This window comes from Grammomys surdaster, unplaced genomic scaffold (genome assembly GCF_004785775.1).
Source record: "Grammomys surdaster isolate TR1022 unplaced genomic scaffold, NIH_TR_1.0 64, whole genome shotgun sequence".
Lineage (NCBI taxonomy): Eukaryota > Metazoa > Chordata > Mammalia > Rodentia > Muridae > Grammomys > Grammomys surdaster.
In genome coordinates this window covers 5648368-5656004 of record NW_021604566.1, presented here as the reverse complement: position 1 = coordinate 5656004, position 7637 = coordinate 5648368, and the positions used below count along the sequence as shown (strand labels likewise).

The following is a 7637-nucleotide window of genomic DNA, read 5'->3' as shown; positions in this document are numbered from 1 at the left end:
TTACCTGATGACACAGATAAATGTGTGAAGGGCCATCCGCCATCCTATCAAGCAGAATTTTTTTTTTCTTTTTGACAATGGAAATGGTTTTGTTTTAATTTGAGCCAGCCAGCAGGACACCCATCAGCCACATGTTGTTAGTGAACACTTGAAAAAAGTACTGTGTTGAAGAAAACTTTAAGTCACTGGCACTTAAAATTAAAAAGTTTAATTCAGTGAATCAGAATTAAACGCAAGGGATTTAGAAGTGTTGAAACTTCAATTCATTTACATTCCAGTGGCCTCTTGTGGTTTGACTGGCTCACTGGATAGATGATTTGTGAAATCCATGAGCATGTTTGATTTAGAGTAAAAGATATATGGACTACAGGTCACAAGGGTCAGCTCATAAATCTTCAAATTGTTAACTCTAACCTTGGGTATGCCACTTATTTTTCCTTGTCCTGAATATCTTCATGAAATGTTCATCATAATATTTATGTTCAGTGGCCTGTGTCAACTAAAAATGAAGCAGGCAAGTGCCCTAACAGACTAAGTATTTAGGAAGTGGTAGCTATTGGAGTTTAGTGATGTAGGTTCTGGTTGTTGTCTATGAGCACCCATCAGCATCCTGAGCTTGTGCAGGAGTGCAAGGTAAACTCTGACACCAGAAGCACTAGATAAACCCAGGCTATTACTGACTGTGAACTGACCATGGCGCAGCAACTGACAAGGCCCTCCTATGTCTGCTTTCCCAGAGGCTGCCCTTTCTCTTGCTGCCTGTTACTTCTAACCCATCCCCCACTCCTGAAGTACATTCCACTCTCCCCTCTCTGCTTTTTCTATACCTTCAGAATAATGGTTGAAGGGAAAAGACAGAGTTTGTTCAACCAATAACCTTAATCTTACATACAACTCAAACTCCTTAGAGTCTGGTCTGGAGGGTGAGGATCTCTCAAGGCTTTCCCTGTAGAATGTAGAGCACAAGTTAACCTTGAACAACCATAGGAAACTCTTGGGAGAAGTTAAAAACAACAAAACACCTCATGCTTGTCTCCTTCTTCCCAATCAGGAAACTCACTGCTATCAGGAGCTCTCAGGATAATTCTGCAACCTGCCAGAAAGCACTCTGTTAGGCTGTGATTTTAGGGGGAGTTCTGAACAAATAGACCTGTGTGACCCTGACCTAACTAAAAGAGAACAAAGAAACAGACCGTACTGGGTCCCTGGTTGTGGGTGCTGGGGAACACTTCTCCTTTGGTGAGATTTTCCCAGGAGTATCATCAACATTTGTCCAGATGCCTGCTGGGTCTGTGCTTGGATGACAAGGCTCTTTTCCTTGCCATTGCTTCTAAGCTGCTGAGCCATGATATCTTCTTTGTCTCTCCAGTGGGAGGCATATTTGTTTACAGTGGATTGCTATTCACTTCACAGGCTTTTATATTTTTGAAATTTCACCAGTGATTGAAAGACTAGGTTCTTACTATGTAAAGAAACACTGCTGAGGGTTCTGACCCACCATCTTTTAGATATCTATCATCTTATTCTCCCACATGAAATAAACCCAACAATCAGAGGCTGTGGCTAACACCGAGAAACTGTATCTACAGATGCTTGTTTCAGAACCAATCAAACATTGTTACATACTTTCTGAGACAAAAATCTTTGTGAGACAAATGAATTCCATGCGCAGGCCAACAGCCCACTCCTCTGGAACAATATTCTAGGCACAGGAAAATTTTAGTTAAAAAAGAAAATTAGTGTGGTGAATTTCCAGAAGACTATGATGGCCCTTCAGATTTTGTCTCAAAAAGCCCACTCCTAGATTAGCAGACCATGGAAAGTTGTAGAAGTACACTTTATTGTACTAACTAATAGAACGAAAAAATTATTAGGATGTTCTGGTTTAGACATTATTGCTTACCTCTTGTTCTCTGACCACATCTCTTATTGGGTTTGGATTATAATATGATTCTATATTGAAAAATAGTACACTCAATGAGACCCCCTAATCCTCTTAAAACCCAGTTTTTTGTTGTTGTTTGTTTTGGTTTTTGGTTTTTTGAGACAAGGTTTCTCTGTGCAGTTCTGGCTGTTGTAGAACTCGCTCCACAGACCAGGCTGGTCTCAAATTCACAGAGATCCACCTGCTTTTGCCTCAAAATAAAGGCCTTAAGTGACTTCTTGGCCTGTACTTCATTATCAAGAAATTATTTGGTTTGGGTAACACAAAAGCTAGAACTTACTGGTTATGTTTCTAGTTTCCAAAGCTCAGGGTAATTTTTTATGATTTTGTAAGTCAATGTTTTGAAAAGAAGCCCATGACAAAACTGAATGAGCAATAAAGCAGTTCACTGGTACCTTTCCTCCAAAGCCCCATCCTGATTCTGTGTAGTCCACTCTGCATAGAGAAGTTAGTTGAGAAGTGAATTTTCCTGACCTCCTGCTTATGAGGGTTCCTCCTGGCTTGTTTTTGTTCTCTGGTGGGGTACACTCAGCTGCTGCAGGCTTACAGGACATATTTAGGAGAAAGAACCTTGATATTTCCTGAGTAGATCATGACCCCTTCCTCCCATCTCTATTTCCAGAGTAAACATATTCTTTACTTGGCTGTCCGTTCCACTGGAATGGAAGTTTGCATCTCAGTCACACACAATGGGAAGTGGCAAGGCTTAAAACAAGGAATTGGAGCAAACAAATGCAGGGGTGGGGTCTGCTTTGGCTGGAAACTGGCTGCATTTGCTATAACACTGATGAAAAATAGCTTCAGTCCACTGACACTGGGTTTTGGAGTAGGAATAGAGGCTGACAAGGAACTCATTTGCATGCCAACCTTCACTCAAAGCCCAACGCTACATCACGTACTAACACAATACCGTTGCAAATAGCCAGAAATTTATTGTAGTTATTTGACTTTTATTTGATAATTTCTGAACTAGAGGCAATCAAGAGTTGCATAATTTAAATATATAAGCGGCTTTTCCGAGAAAATCAGACAAATGCCATTACATTTCATAGTACTAAGGGATGAAAATAGAGAAATTTTGCTTAATAGTTTTTGTTTTTTGCAAGGAATATATATGGTGACCCCCTAACCTTCTTTAAATTCAGTCCTTTTGATATATATGGATTCTAACTTTCAGACTTCCCACCAGTAAAACTCAATTAGAGCATACTTACTCTTCCAAAATGATTCCAGCCCATGGAGAAAACCCTATACTAATCACATGGGAATTAGGAGATTTGACAAGATCTTCAAGGAGGGGTTATCAGAAAGGTTCATCACATCTGTCCACATGTTCTAGGAACCCAGTACAGCCTGGTGTGCGCTGTTCTGTGGGGGAGTCACATACTAGGGAGTCAGGGGGTGGGAGCAGTGGGCGAGCGGGGACACAGGGTGGGTATGGGGCTGATGGGGGTGGGGCCAACACGCAGGTGGGCGGGGCGGCGAGCAAGGAGAGCAAGGAGGCGTGCGGTGCCGAGGGGGTGGGGCAGGAAGGTAGCCTGGGGGCGGGGCCCTCTGGGGGCGTGCCGGCTGCGCGGGGACACGCGCTCTGGGCCGCAGCAACTGGCTCCAAGTTCCCTCCCTCGCTCTCCCGCGGAGGCTGCCTGGGCCCGCCCCTTCGGTGCGGAGGAGCAAACGCGGCCGCCGTCAGCCCAGCCCTCCGTTGCCGCCCGATCTGGGCCGGTTCTGCTAACCCGGTTCACTCTGAGCCGGCGGCGAGGACCCGGCGGCCACTTCATCCCGGCCTGCAGTGCCTCGCGGGGCCCAAGCTCCTCCTCGCGGTCTCCGAAGCCTGGTGCCTGGCCTGGCCGCCTTGCAGGGGCCGGAACGCGGCCAAGGTAAACCGGGGCGCTGGCGGGTGGGGAGTACCTCTCAGGGTCCCGCTCCAGCCCGGCCTGGGCGCTGGGAGCCTGGCCCACTGTCCACCCTGCGCCTGGCTGCACGCCCCGGCCCGGAGACGAGGCCCAGGCTCGAAAAGAGCGCTGGCTGCTGGTGAGAGGGTGGGCGAGGACGCGGTGACCCCCGGCCCCACTCTGTGCTGCATCCCCACCCAGGTCATCCGGTGGGCGAGTCAGTGTGCTGTCAGTTCCTACGGGAATGCAGACCCCGGGGCTCTGAAAGTTTGTTTTCCCCAACCCCCCACCCCCTCCAAGTCCTTTCACGGCTCGGTTGTCTCTGTTTTCTTTGAAAGCATGCGGGTTGCAAATAGAATAAAATTGGTCCTGGCTCACTCATGCCCCTGTCACCTAGCGGCGCTCAGAACTTGGTGACAATGCCAGGCTGTGGGAAGCTGGTGCCTGCGCTGCCCTCCTTTTGTTAGAGCCAGGAGCCTGATGGTGTAAACGGCAGTGACAAGTCTTTCCATGGTGGCTAGTGAAGAAGGAAGAGCAGATAACTTTGCTTTATTACTTCCCAAAGTGGGAATAAAACCACCTGACGCCCAGCTTTTTGACCCTTTCAAGTTGCTATTCAGATTTGACAGTCACCACATTCTCCTTCAAGAAAGAACAGGCATTCTTTCCTGCCTAAGATTCAGGCTGACTCTGGGTTTCCCCCCACAGCCAAGTTATGTCCTGTGCAAATCTGGCGCACATCTGTGACAACAGTGCATGGCTGGCTTGGGAGGACTGCCGAGTCTATTTTTGCAGAGAGGGAGGACTATGATAGCAGAATCAGCAATTTTTTTTTTCTGTATGAATAATATGACTTCCATTTTCATTTCCTCTCTTGGTGTGAAAGAGTTATTTAGCATCCACCATCTAAGTCATGCCAAAGCACCTGTGTTGTTGATTTTATTATTAGCATTGTTTATCTTCATCATCATCATCATCATTTTATTACTGTTGTATTTGTATTCATTTTGTGGTATTGAGACCTGGTCATTCAAATGGGGGCATTTATTAAGCATAGTTATTTTAAGATAAGGGCAGGCAAGTTGATGGTAACATGCCATTGATTTACCCCATTTGATTTCATCTGTGACATCTCTTCATTATTCACCTTAAAATCATGAATTAAACACAGGGATGGCATAACTTTTTGAACCAAAAAAATCTGCAAAGGCCTTAACATAGGGCATGGAAGATAGTTAGAGAAATGTTGGATATTTTTATTTTTGTTTTTATTTTCAGTCCATGTTTTTGCTGTTCAGGAAAAAAAGGTGGTTCTTTTGTTTGTTTTTATCCCAGATCTTTTTTAAAGCATGATCTATTTTGAGTCAGTGATTTAATTTTAGATCAGAATTGAGGTTGGGTTGTTTGCAGGAGACTGACAGGCTGCTGGCTCTGTGTATCCTCAATGGCTGGAAAGGGGTGATTTGGTATTTGTCTGGTCTATAAGTCGGAATCCAGTCATGGCCTGGTAAGTTTCGTAATAAGACCTGGTTGTCCATAAAGGGCCTAACCAGAAGGAAAATCTCTGCTGTGAACTTTGTCTTCAAATCGCCTTCTTCTCTAAGTTTAGAATACTCCTTTCAATTTCTAGTTGGACAACTCATATTGGCATAGAAGTTAGTTAACACTCTCAGTGCTTGCCATTAATGAAAGATGCATGTATTTGCTGTGTGATCACCCTGCATAGCACATCATAACTCTAGCTTTAAAACCTTGGGATAGATACCTATAGACTAAATGGTTGAAAAAAAAATAAAATTGTCTACTTGCGTTTTTCAGTAGCCAAAAGATGATGCTTTCAGCTTAGATGTTTTATATGGTAGTCATTTAGCTCCCAGTTTACCCTCTGTCCCTACTATTGACTTTTCAGTGACAATCTTTTTCCTTCTTCAGTGTTTAGCTACAGACAGGGTTTGCAGTAACTGAGCTGCTGTAGGTATAGCCCATCAACAGTAGGTGGTGCTGTGGGGAACTCTGGCGGCTTAACCACAGCACAGGTATGCTTAAGGAAAATCCAGGATTGATCTGCACCAGTGCTTGCCAACCATGAAAAAACCAACAGTACAAACACCAGCTTGCATGAGTGTTAGGAATCACATGTCTTCTTAAGTTTCCTCTTTGAATTTTTAACTTTTAGGGAGCATTTACCTGGGGAATATTTTCTCTTTTGAGAGTCCTATAATGTTCTAGATGCTAAGAGCATATTGCTTATAAAAGATATTAGCTGTACTCCTCACTTGTATTGTTCTTCGTTAGAGTTAGATGGACTAACCTAAGCTAAGAGTCTCTCCAGCTAGCCTGGACTTTTTCCTATACAGACCTTCAGTTCAGAGAAACAAACGGTAAGGAACCTTCTCTCCTCTTGAATTTATTTGGGGAACCCTGTCTTAGCTCTGCTCCCGTCTGCTCTGGTTTTTTCCTTATCATTTTTCTGGCTCCTGGCTTGGTTGCAATGAGAATTGATATTCAAGGTAAAGACTGAATTTATTCTATGCTGCCTGTGTACCCCAGATAGGAAGTAAATTAGTCCACTCAAAAGGTTTCCTGGCTCCCAGTCAGTTACCTCTGAAGGCCAGTCCTATGAGCTGTGTATCTCTAGGCTTCCTCTTACTCCTCTAACAAACAATAGTTTTGCTGTTATCTGCTTTCCGTGGGTGAATTTAGTGACTTGTCTGAGGCATAGCTAATAAATAACAAGATATGTGTAAGTACCAGAGCCTGGCTTTTCTACTGCCCAGAGAGAAAAAGCTTTGTCACCTCTTAGCTGCTGGAGCTGACTGCTCTTTTCTTCGGGGGTTTGGTATCAGCAAATCTCATCACTCAGTGATCAGATTTGGATTTTCTGGGTAGTGCTTGATCATAAAAAAGTCCAAAAGTAGGAAAAATTGAGGTTTTTTTCTTCTCCTGAATAGTCTTATAATGCGTGGCAAAGATTATTTGTTTCAAGAGTTGAGAAGGATGGCATTTGATTATCTTTGAATTAGATTAAATCCTAATAAAGATGGTTTAGACATTGAGGCTGTGGATCCTGTTGAGTCTGTTTGGGTTTTTGCTCATCACAGTCCCAGCTCTGCACTTAGCCTTGTGACATTCTCTCCTTTGTGAGCTTGTTTACTGTGATCACTTTCATCTGGTAGGTAAAACTGTGAGCTTGTTTTTTTCCACAGTTGAGACAGAGCCTAAACTTGATCTTAACAAACAACGATAGATGATGTTTCTGGGTTGACTCCACTACAAATACAAATAGAAATGTAAACACATAGGACTTGAGAAACCCTGAAAAGAGCTCAGGCACAGTACTGTGACTCAGGCACAGTACTGTCCCCAATGCCTGTTGGAACTGTGACTCCAGGCAATGATCGCTCGCTCCCATGCCGGATGATGACGGTGAAAGAATAATTGAAAGATGGTTGTGGCATGTGTTTTCTCGTTGTCCACAGCTGTGATGGAAGTAATTAAGACACGCGCCAACCTTTTCTACTTCGACCGTCCTTTTTCATCTTATTTGTAGACAACTTGGGCAGGTTTCTTAATAGATGTAATATTAATAAACATGTACCATGCATTGCCTATTTTGACACCTTTGGTTTCTGTGCATGAGGGGACCAGGGACTGGGTAGAATTTTAATCGCTTTCATATGATGCAGTTTGTCAGGACAGGAGAGGCTACATAAGGACCTGGTGTTTCTCTCCCCTCTGCCCATAGTGGTGTGTTCTCTCTCTCTCTCTCTCTCTCTCTCTCTCTCTCTCTCTCTCTCTCT

General features: G+C 44.0%; 1 protein-coding gene across 2 annotated transcripts in view; it reads left to right on the top strand.

Moving 5' to 3' along the window:
- Positions 1-3723: 3723 nt before the first annotated feature.
- The window catches only part of Fam110b (family with sequence similarity 110 member B), a 137047-nt gene continuing 133133 nt past the window's right edge, over positions 3724-7637 (top strand). For both annotated transcript variants that reach the window (XM_028769584.1, XM_028769592.1), the window contains exon 1: positions 3724-3822. The gene's annotated coding sequence lies outside the window, so the exon portion shown is untranslated. The remainder of the gene's footprint in view (positions 3823-7637) is intronic.